Source organism: Culex quinquefasciatus, chromosome 2 (genome assembly GCF_015732765.1).
Source record: "Culex quinquefasciatus strain JHB chromosome 2, VPISU_Cqui_1.0_pri_paternal, whole genome shotgun sequence".
NCBI classification, from domain to species: domain Eukaryota; kingdom Metazoa; phylum Arthropoda; class Insecta; order Diptera; family Culicidae; genus Culex; species Culex quinquefasciatus.
This window is the reverse complement of record NC_051862.1, coordinates 92,605,942-92,614,948: the sequence shown is the minus strand read 5'-3', so window position 1 is coordinate 92,614,948 and position 9,007 is coordinate 92,605,942. Positions and strand designations below refer to the sequence as shown.

General features: G+C 50.4%; 1 long non-coding RNA gene and 1 pseudogene across 1 annotated transcript; both read left to right on the top strand.

Moving 5' to 3' along the window:
- Positions 1-1,139: 1,139 nt before the first annotated feature.
- LOC119767010 lies at positions 1,140-1,638 on the top strand. The gene is made up of 2 exons (XR_005277264.1): positions 1,140-1,291; positions 1,381-1,638. It is a non-coding gene; the product is annotated as an uncharacterized LOC119767010 (long non-coding RNA).
- A 5,461-nt stretch (positions 1,639-7,099) lies between these two features.
- On the top strand, positions 7,100-8,597 carry LOC119766106 (annotated as a pseudogene).
- The last annotated feature ends 410 nt before the right edge of the window (positions 8,598-9,007 follow it).

The following is a 9,007-nucleotide window of genomic DNA, read 5'->3' as shown; positions in this document are numbered from 1 at the left end:
TAGCGTGTACATCAGCCTGTGGCGCAACAGCTTTGACAGGTTGCGTTCGTATTTTGATTTTTGTCTGCTTTCACAATATTGAACTGAGGGGGAGAAAGCCTTTTTATGTCCTATCTACAATCACTTTATACTCAAACCCCGATGGTTTGACACCAACTGTTGTCAAACGAACGGGGTCACTTTTTAGTTTGACACCCCTTTTACACGGAGTTCACACACACTACCAAACGTTTGTTTTGATAATGTGTGTGAGCGCCGTGTATAAAGTGACAGTTCGTCACTTTTTAGTTTGACTTTGACCAACCAACGGGGTACAAACTTAAAAAGTGTCAAACGAAAAAGTGACCAACCACTGGGGGTTGAGTGTAGAAGAATTCTAGCAGAGTTCTCACAGAGCTGGATATTTTTACAGCATTCTAGCAGAAATGTTACACCGTTCTAGCAGGGTTCTGGCAGAACCAGCTCTGCTAGAATATTTCGTGACTGGGTTGTTTTGCTTGATTAGAACACTAAAAGATTGAAACGATCTTTATTTCAATCAACTCCGATTTTTCGTACATGCAGAACTGAAATTTTGTGAGTTCAACTTACACCACCGACACCGACGTAACACTCAAGTAAAAAAGATGACCCTTCTTTGCATCACCCCTCCGGTAAGTCCGGTGAGCTGTCAAACGGTTTTTCGAAAAATGTATCAGCAAGGCAACACTGATTCTATTTTGTTTGTAAACACAAATCAGCTGATTCATTCATAAACTACGATTTGTTTGCAAACAATGGGTCGAGCAGTGTTGCGAAATATATTTTTATCGGCAAGGGGTGATTCCAAGGAAGTAATTGGAGTGACCCAGACACGAGATTTTCTTACAGAATTGGTTCTGTAAGAATCCTGCTAGAATGATTCTAGCAGCACTGTTAGAATTCTGTAAGAATTTTGCAAGAATTTTCTAATAGAAAAATACTGCTCACTGATTGGTTGGAGTTAACCGGTTCAAATCATGTTTGAACAAGATTAATTTTCACTGGTTTTTTTTTAATTTCGACCACGTTTTTTCGCGAGAAAAAACCTCCCCGCTACAAATTTCCAGGCCGTTGGAAAGTGAAAATCAAACTTTTATTATGCTGCTTTAGAAGTGGCAACACCGGATGTCCACCCCGGAAGTTCGATCTCATCGGAGTAGCTGAAACTTCCATAGAGCTGGCGGACATTTTGGTAATCCGAGCTAGGAGGACAATCTGGAGATCCCGTCGGAAATCGAACTTAGCTGGGAAATTAAAATACTACGGTTAGGTAATCCATCACTCCCACTATTCCGGCAAAAGTTGCGAATAGATTTTTTAGGCATAATGAAACTCAACCTATTTTTCCGCTCTTTACAGGCATGGCTCTGCAGTTATGGCGACATCCAGACCTCGGATCTGGAGTCCGGATTATCTCTTCGGCATCTTGGCCGCGACATCGTCTTCAAATAATCCCAACCCGGGTTACTTGGAAATATTGGTAATGAAAAACCGAGAGTGTTGCCGAAGAATCAACAGCCGCCTCCTACACCAAAAGTGATGTGACTAATCAGACCAGAAAACGAGTTGTAATCTAGGTTGTAATGAACATAAAAATAAATTTTGTTCGAAATTAAATTTTATTTTGTTTAAATTTATCCAACAATAAAATTCCGACAAAATTCTAGCAGGATTCTAGCAGAAAATTTTGCCGTCTCATTCTAACAAAATTCTTACAGAATTCTAGCAGGATGGCCTGTCAGAATAGTTCTAGCAGCATTCTAGCAGGGTTCTAACAAAACCGGTTGCTTTCACCGGATTCTGCTAGAACCGGTTATTGCATTTGAGCTAGAATTCTCTGAGAATTCTTGCAAAGATCTGGCAAAATGATGGCTGCGTTCTAGTAAGAATAATTTTGATCTGCTAGAATTCTGTAAGAATCCTGCGAGAACGCCGTGACTGGGGAGTCGTGCTGGGACACATTTCAGCAGATTTTTTACATGGAGTGTTACACGCTTACTGGGGGAACTCAATTTTTAAGTTCGTTCAAGCAAAATGAAGTTCGCTTCAGCGATATCAAATTTGAGATGGGTTTGTTTTGATTTTCAATCGCAAATTTGAGATCACTGAACTGAACTTGATTTTGCTGAGGTACTTATTATTTTGTTTTCTTTTGAATGTGACACTTTAGGGACTTAGACACGCACGGAGTTCCGGATTGTGCAGGTTGGTACTTTTTCAGGAGGAACTGTTCCACCGGTGGACGGAATCCTTTGCAGTTTGTGCAGGAGGAATCGGTCCACCAGTGGACTGAATCCTTTGCAGTTTGTGCAGAAGGAATCGGTCCACCGGTGGACAGATTCCTCAGGAAAGTTTCGCAGGAGGAACTGGTCCACCGGTGGACGGAATCCTTTGCAGTTTGTGCAGGAGGAATCGGTCCACCGGTGGACAGTTTCCTCAGGAATGTTTCGCAGGAGGAATCGGTCCAGCGGTGGACAGTTTCCTCAGGAAAGTTTCGCAGGAGGAACTGGTCCACCGGTGGACTGAATCCTTTGCAGTTTGTGCAGGAGGAATCGGTCCACCGGTGGACGGAATCCTTTGCAGTTTGTGCAGAAGGAATCGGTCTACCGGTGGACAGTTTCCTCAGAAAAGTTTCGCAGGAGGAACTGGTCCACCGGTGGACTGAATCCTTTGCAGTTTGTGCAGGAGGAATCGGTCTACCGGTGGACGGAATCCTTTGCAGTTTGTGCAGGAGGATGATAAGTTGGCAACCACCGCACTCTGTTCGCCCCTACGACGCTCAAGCCCACTGGGCACACGCGGGCTGCTGCTGTTTGACAGCTGCACTTCCGCTACCAGTCTGTAACCAAACAACAAAGAGATTACACGCTATTTTTCTATCCGCTAAGTAAACCGCGTGTTTTATTCCGGCCTCCCCGAAACCTCTTTAGGTTGTGGGCCCAAGTCGCGTTTCGGTCAAACGGAAAAGTGCGCGGAATCGTCGGGCGTCATGACGGACGCAAAACCCGCTCCGGTGCAGGTGCCGATGTTGGATGAGTCCAACTTCAACCCGTGGCGGCTCCGCATGCTAGCATTCCTGGAGGAGCACGAGCTCTTGGAGTGTGTGCGGACGAGTGTGGGTGACGTGGCGGAACTGAAGGAGAAAGCGGGAGAAAAGCCGGAGGAAAAGACGGCCCGGATGAAGCTGCTGGAAAAGCGCATCAGGAAGGACCGTCACTGCCGTTCGCAGTTGATGGCGCGGATTAGCGATGCGCAAATGGACCACCTGGAGGAGGACATGTCCCCGAAGGACATCTGGGACAAGCTGCACAACATCCACGCGCGGAAGAGCGTCGCGAGCCGGATGCGGATCCAGCGGCAGATCGTGACGATGCGCTACGATGGGGGAAAGCTGCAGCAACACTTCTTGCAGTTCGAGAAGTTGATCCGGGAGTACCGGTCCGCCGGCGCGAAGCTGGAGGAGATCGACGTGATTTGCCACCTGTTCATCTCGTTGGGATCGGCGTTCTCCGGTGCTGTGACGGCGCTGGAAACCATGTCGCAGGAGGACCTCAAGCTCGATTTCGTCAAGAACCGGCTCTTGGACGAAGAGACGAAGAAGGGCATCGAATCGCCCACCCCGTCCCAGAGCGATGCTGCGTTTCACGGGGCGAAGCCGCAGAAGAAGCAAAAGTGTTTCGGCTGCAACAAGGAGGGCCACCGGGTGGCCGACTGTCCCGAGAAGAAGAAGCCGCAGCAGAGCAAGAGGAAGCAGAAGTCGAAGGCGAACGTGGCGGATTCCGGCAGCAACCGGAAAGAAGTTAGCTTCGTGAGCGAGGCGAACCCCCAGCAGGCGCGGACGCGCTGGTTCATCGATTCCGGTGCGACGGACCATCTAGTGCGGGACAAGGAACTGTTCTGTGAGCTGCATCGTCTGAAGAAGCCCATCGAGATCGCGGTGGCCAAGGACGGTGAAACAATCCAGGCGGAGCACTCCGGCACGGTAAAGGTGGTTGCGGTCGTGGACGGTAAGAGAGTGAACTGCACGATTCAAGACGCGTTGTACGTACCGAAGTTGCGCTGCAATTTGTTTTCGGTGCTGCGCGTTGAACAAGCCGGGATGCGCGTCGTGTTCGAAGACGGGAAAGCGACAGTGTACAGTGGTTCCGAAATCGTCGCGTGTGCTACTGTGCAGAACAAGCTGTACGAAATGAACTTTCTGGCTCGGCACGGTACGGACGATTCTTCGCTGTTGACGTGCGGTCGCGTGCGGAAAGGGTTCGTTCTCTGGCACCGTCGTTTTGGACATTTGAACGAGCAAAGCCTCAAGTGTCTGGTGCAGAAGGAGATGGTATCCGGACTCGACCTCAGTACCGCCGGGACTGACGATACCGTCGTGTGTGAATCGTGCGTTGTCGGCAAGCAAACGCGGAAGCCTCATCCACCGCGTGAAGGTCGTCGATCGTCGCGAGTGCTCGAATTGGTACACACCGACGTGTGTGGTCCCTTATCGCCGGAGGGACTCGACGGGATGAAATATTTTGTGACGTTCATCGACGACTGGACCCATTTCGTGATGGTGTACCTGATTCGCTCGAAGGACGAGGTCATGGAGTGTTTCGAGGAGTACGAGGCCTTGGTGACGGCGAAGTTCGAGCGGCCGATCTCTCGGCTGAAGTGCGACAACGGCGGCGAGTACCGGAACAAGCGCTTCGAGGGGTTCTGCAAGAAAAAAGGGGATCCGGATGGAGCCTACTGTCCCCTACACGCCGGAGATGAACCCGTTGAGCGAGCGCATGAACCGGACGCTAGTCGAGAAGGCGCGGGCGATGCTTGCTGATGCTGGCGTCGACAAGAAGTTCTGGGGGGAAGCCATGCTGACGGCGGCCTACCTGACGAACCGAAGCACGACCGCTGCTCTCGAGATGAAGAAAACGCCGTACGAGTTGTGGGAGTCCAAGAAGCCGGACGTATCGAACATTCGTGTTTTTGGCAGCGATGTATTCGTCCACGTCCCGAAGGAGTTGCGCCGAAAGCTGGACGACAAGGCGTGGAAAGGAACGCTCGTCGGGTACTCACACAACGGGTATCGAGTCTGGGACCCCAAGAAACGGACGGTCGTCACGGCGCGCGACGTGGACTTCGTGGAGTCTGTCGCGGAGCAGCAGCAGGTCGCGCTACCCGACTCGCAGTTTGTGCCACTTGAATCCGATGAAGAGAGCTGCATCGATGACGCGAGCTGTGCCGACGATGGAGACGAGACTTCGGAAGACGAGTTCAGCAGTGCTGCCGATGAACCCGAAGCTGAGGAAGCTGATGGCAGCGGCCGACCTCAAAGACCGAAGAACCCTCCCGCTTGGCACAAGGATTTCGAGGTTGAGTACGCCAGTTTTGCACTCAACGCGATGAACTTCATCGAGGACATCCCGAGTTCGGTCCCTGAGCTGAAAAAGCGGGACGATTGGCACGAGTGGAGAGCTGCGATGCAAGACGAGATGAACTCCATGAAGCGCAACAACGCCTGGACGCTGGTGAAGTTGCCTGCAGGACGCAAAGCCGTTACCTGCAAGTGGGTGTTCAAGGTGAAGCGGGGCGACGCTGAGAAACCGGACCGGTTCAAGGCGAGACTGGTCGCCAGAGGCTTCACGCAGAAGCCCGGGTTCGACTACACCGAGACCTACTCTCCGGTGGCGAAGTTGGACACGCTGCGGGCGGTGTTGGCGCTGGCCAACGAGAATCGGATGTTCGTGCACCAGATGGACGTGAAGACCGCGTTCCTGAACGGTGAGTTAGCTGAAGAGATCTACATGACCCAGCCGGAAGAGTTTCAGCAGGGGAATGGTCTGGTCTGCAAGCTGAACCGTTCCATCTACGGGTTGAAGCAAGCGTCCCGGGCGTGGAACGACCGATTCCATGGCGTCATCAGCAAACTCGGATTCGTCCGGAGCGCCAACGACATGTGTCTCTACACCCGAGGAGCTGGAGACAAGAAGCTGATCCTGGTACTGTACGTCGACGACATCCTCCTGGCCGGAACGTCGTTGAAAGTGCTGGAGGCGGTCAAGCAGAAGCTAACCGAGAAGTTCGAGATGACGGACGAAGGTGAGATCAAGCAGTTCCTAGGAATGCGCTTTGAACGTGACAAGCTGAAAGGAGTTCTTAAGATCAGTCAGCGCGACTACTTCGATGGCCTCCTGAAGCGTTTCCGGATGGACGACTGCAAGCCTATCTCGACACCGATGGAGCACCGGCTGAGGCTGGTGAAAGGAGAGGAGAAGCTGAGAACGTCGAAGCCCTACCGTGAGCGAGGATTCCCGAGACTGCAAGCGCCTGAAGCACGTGGACACCAAGTTCCACTTCCTGCGGGAGCTGGTGCAGCAGAGGACGATCGAGATCGAGTTCGTGCGCTCTGCGGAGCAACAAGCGGACATCATGACCAAGGGTCTACCGGCAGCTGTCTTCAAGGATCTTCGCGCCAAGCTGGGATTGGAGGAGACGTGCTGTGATTGAGCAGGGGTGATAAGTTGGCAACCACCGCACTCTGTTCGCCCCTACGACGCTCAAGCCCACTGGGCACACGCGGGCTGCTGCTGTTTGACAGCTGCACTTCCGCTACCAGTCTGTAACCAAACAACAAAGAGATTACACGCTATTTTTCTATCCGCTAAGTAAACCGCGTGTTTTATTCCGGCCTCCCCGAAACCTCTTTAGAGGAATCGGTCCACCGGTGGACAGTTTCCTCAGGAAAGTTTCGCAGAAGGAATCGGTCTACCGGTGGACGGAATCCTTCGTAGTTTGTGCAGGAGGAATCGGTTCAACGGTGGACAGATTTCTTAGTAATGTTTTGCAGGAGGAACTTATCCAACGGTGGCAGAATCCTTTGCCGGTTGACCAACAGGAATCGATCCACCGGTGGACCGATTTCTTCTTGCGCTGTCTCATGCAAAGTTAATGTACAAGGCGCTATTTGTAATGTTAGTGGTTCATTATTTGAGAAGGATTTGGTCCACCGGTTGACGGATTGTCTGCCAAAGTTGGCAGACAGAATCTGCCGGTGATGGAAGAGTTTACTAACAATAAATTTGGTCTAATTGTTTTCATGGTTCCATTTCAGTATAATCCGTCGAACTGCGCGCATGACATCAACCTGTACCAAAATGCCGACTTCGAGGACAACAACACGGGTCCGAACTTCCTGCAGGAGCTGAAGATAACGTCAACCTCCAGATGTACACACTTCCGGAAGAATTCCTAGGTGCCACCCGGCTGAGCCAGCAACTTTCCATCATCACTAGTTTTCTGATCATGTTCCGCTATCTGTACACGGACGCTCTTAAACCGCAAAGCATACTTGGACAGGCCATCTTCGGAACCGTCATCGGATATCTCATCTATACCGGCGAAGCCTCCGACTTGACACCGTCATGGAGGACTTTAAAACAGCCGCAGCCGTGCTAGTATTTGTCTACATTTTCTCTCCGCTGCTGCGCAACCTCACGGACAGTGTCAGCACGGACACGATTACCTTCCTTGTGCTGATGCTCCACCTGATATTCTACGATCACTGCGTTCCGGCGGCAATCGTCTCCAAGGGTATTACCCTCAACGCAGCCATCTTCGGGGCGATCTGCCTAACCGCGAGGGCTATCCTTGCCGTTTCACGCTTTTGTTCTGTTGGAAGTGGCCGCCGTTAATTTTGCTCTGGGCCGATCCTGTTGGTGAAGTTTCGTAGCGTTTCCATGCAGGTGACCTTCGTGGACTGTTTGATGCGTCAGAGCCGCTGTACAAGCTGTTGGCGCCGGTCGTCGGGGATGTGGACACGACGTTGGCCGAGCTGAACATTCGGGTGACGAAGGAGGAAGAGTCGCTGTTGAGGTTAATTGGGAATCTGTTTATTGGGGATTTTTGTGAGTTTCTGAACATGTGCGTGTAGAACTTTCAATCACTAGAGCTAGATTGACCACATTTACACGGGGGTGAAGTAAAGTGGAAACTACCAGGACATGCTGAACTGTGACCAGACCGCTCAGTTGATGATGCACAGCTCCGCCCATGGCCGGCGTCGTGGCCACGTCACCCGGGACGCGTCTCCGGTTCCCCGCCATCGATTCGTTCGGCTTGAAAACGACCTGCGAACCGCTCGACAAGAGCATCGTCATCAACCCACTGGATAATCTTCCGAACCGACAGCACGCGCAACCTCGTCGACGAACTCTTCAACGATATTGGCAAGTCCAGCTCGTCCACCCGTAGTCAATTCCGTCGAATTCCGCCAAACAAGATCCTCGGCTGAAATGCTGAAAATGATAATGTTAATGATAAAATTATAATTCAACACAATTTAAATTCAAATAAAATCGACAAAATAACTAGCCCAAAACGACAATTTCCTTTTCACTGTCATTCCGAACCGATATCCGTCCCCCGGAACCATTTTTCTGCTTTCCTGGAGGATTTTTCCGGTACCCAAAGCATGTCAAATTTGACATCGGCTTCACCATGTTAAAATTAAGTTCGGGTACTCGATGTCAAATTTGTATGACTACGGTTTGCGCCGTTTTGCTTGGATCCACTCAAATTTGAGTTCCCCTGGTAAGCGTGTACGTCGGTGTCGGTGCTTACACCTCGATGAACGTGTAACACAAATCGTTTTTACTGATTTTGCTAGTCGCCGCTACACGGTCAGCTGGATGTACTCAAAATCAAGTTCGATTCACTCATTTTGGACCATGCGTGGAGGAATTCATTTATGAGTTAAATGCTGAAACTCATTAATGAGTTTAGCGCTCGAACTGCCGAATGAGTAGTTTGAGGGAACCGGGGATTTTTTAGTTTTTTTTTAAATGTAATGCCTAAACCAAGCCTGTTCATGTCAAATACCACAATTTAAAGCTTTTTCGACGTCTTTCAACATATTCAGGGTTTAAATTCGGTAATAAAGTTGAAGGAAACTATTATTTTGCTTTTTTAATTTAATTCACAGACGCATTTAACACTAAATTACTAC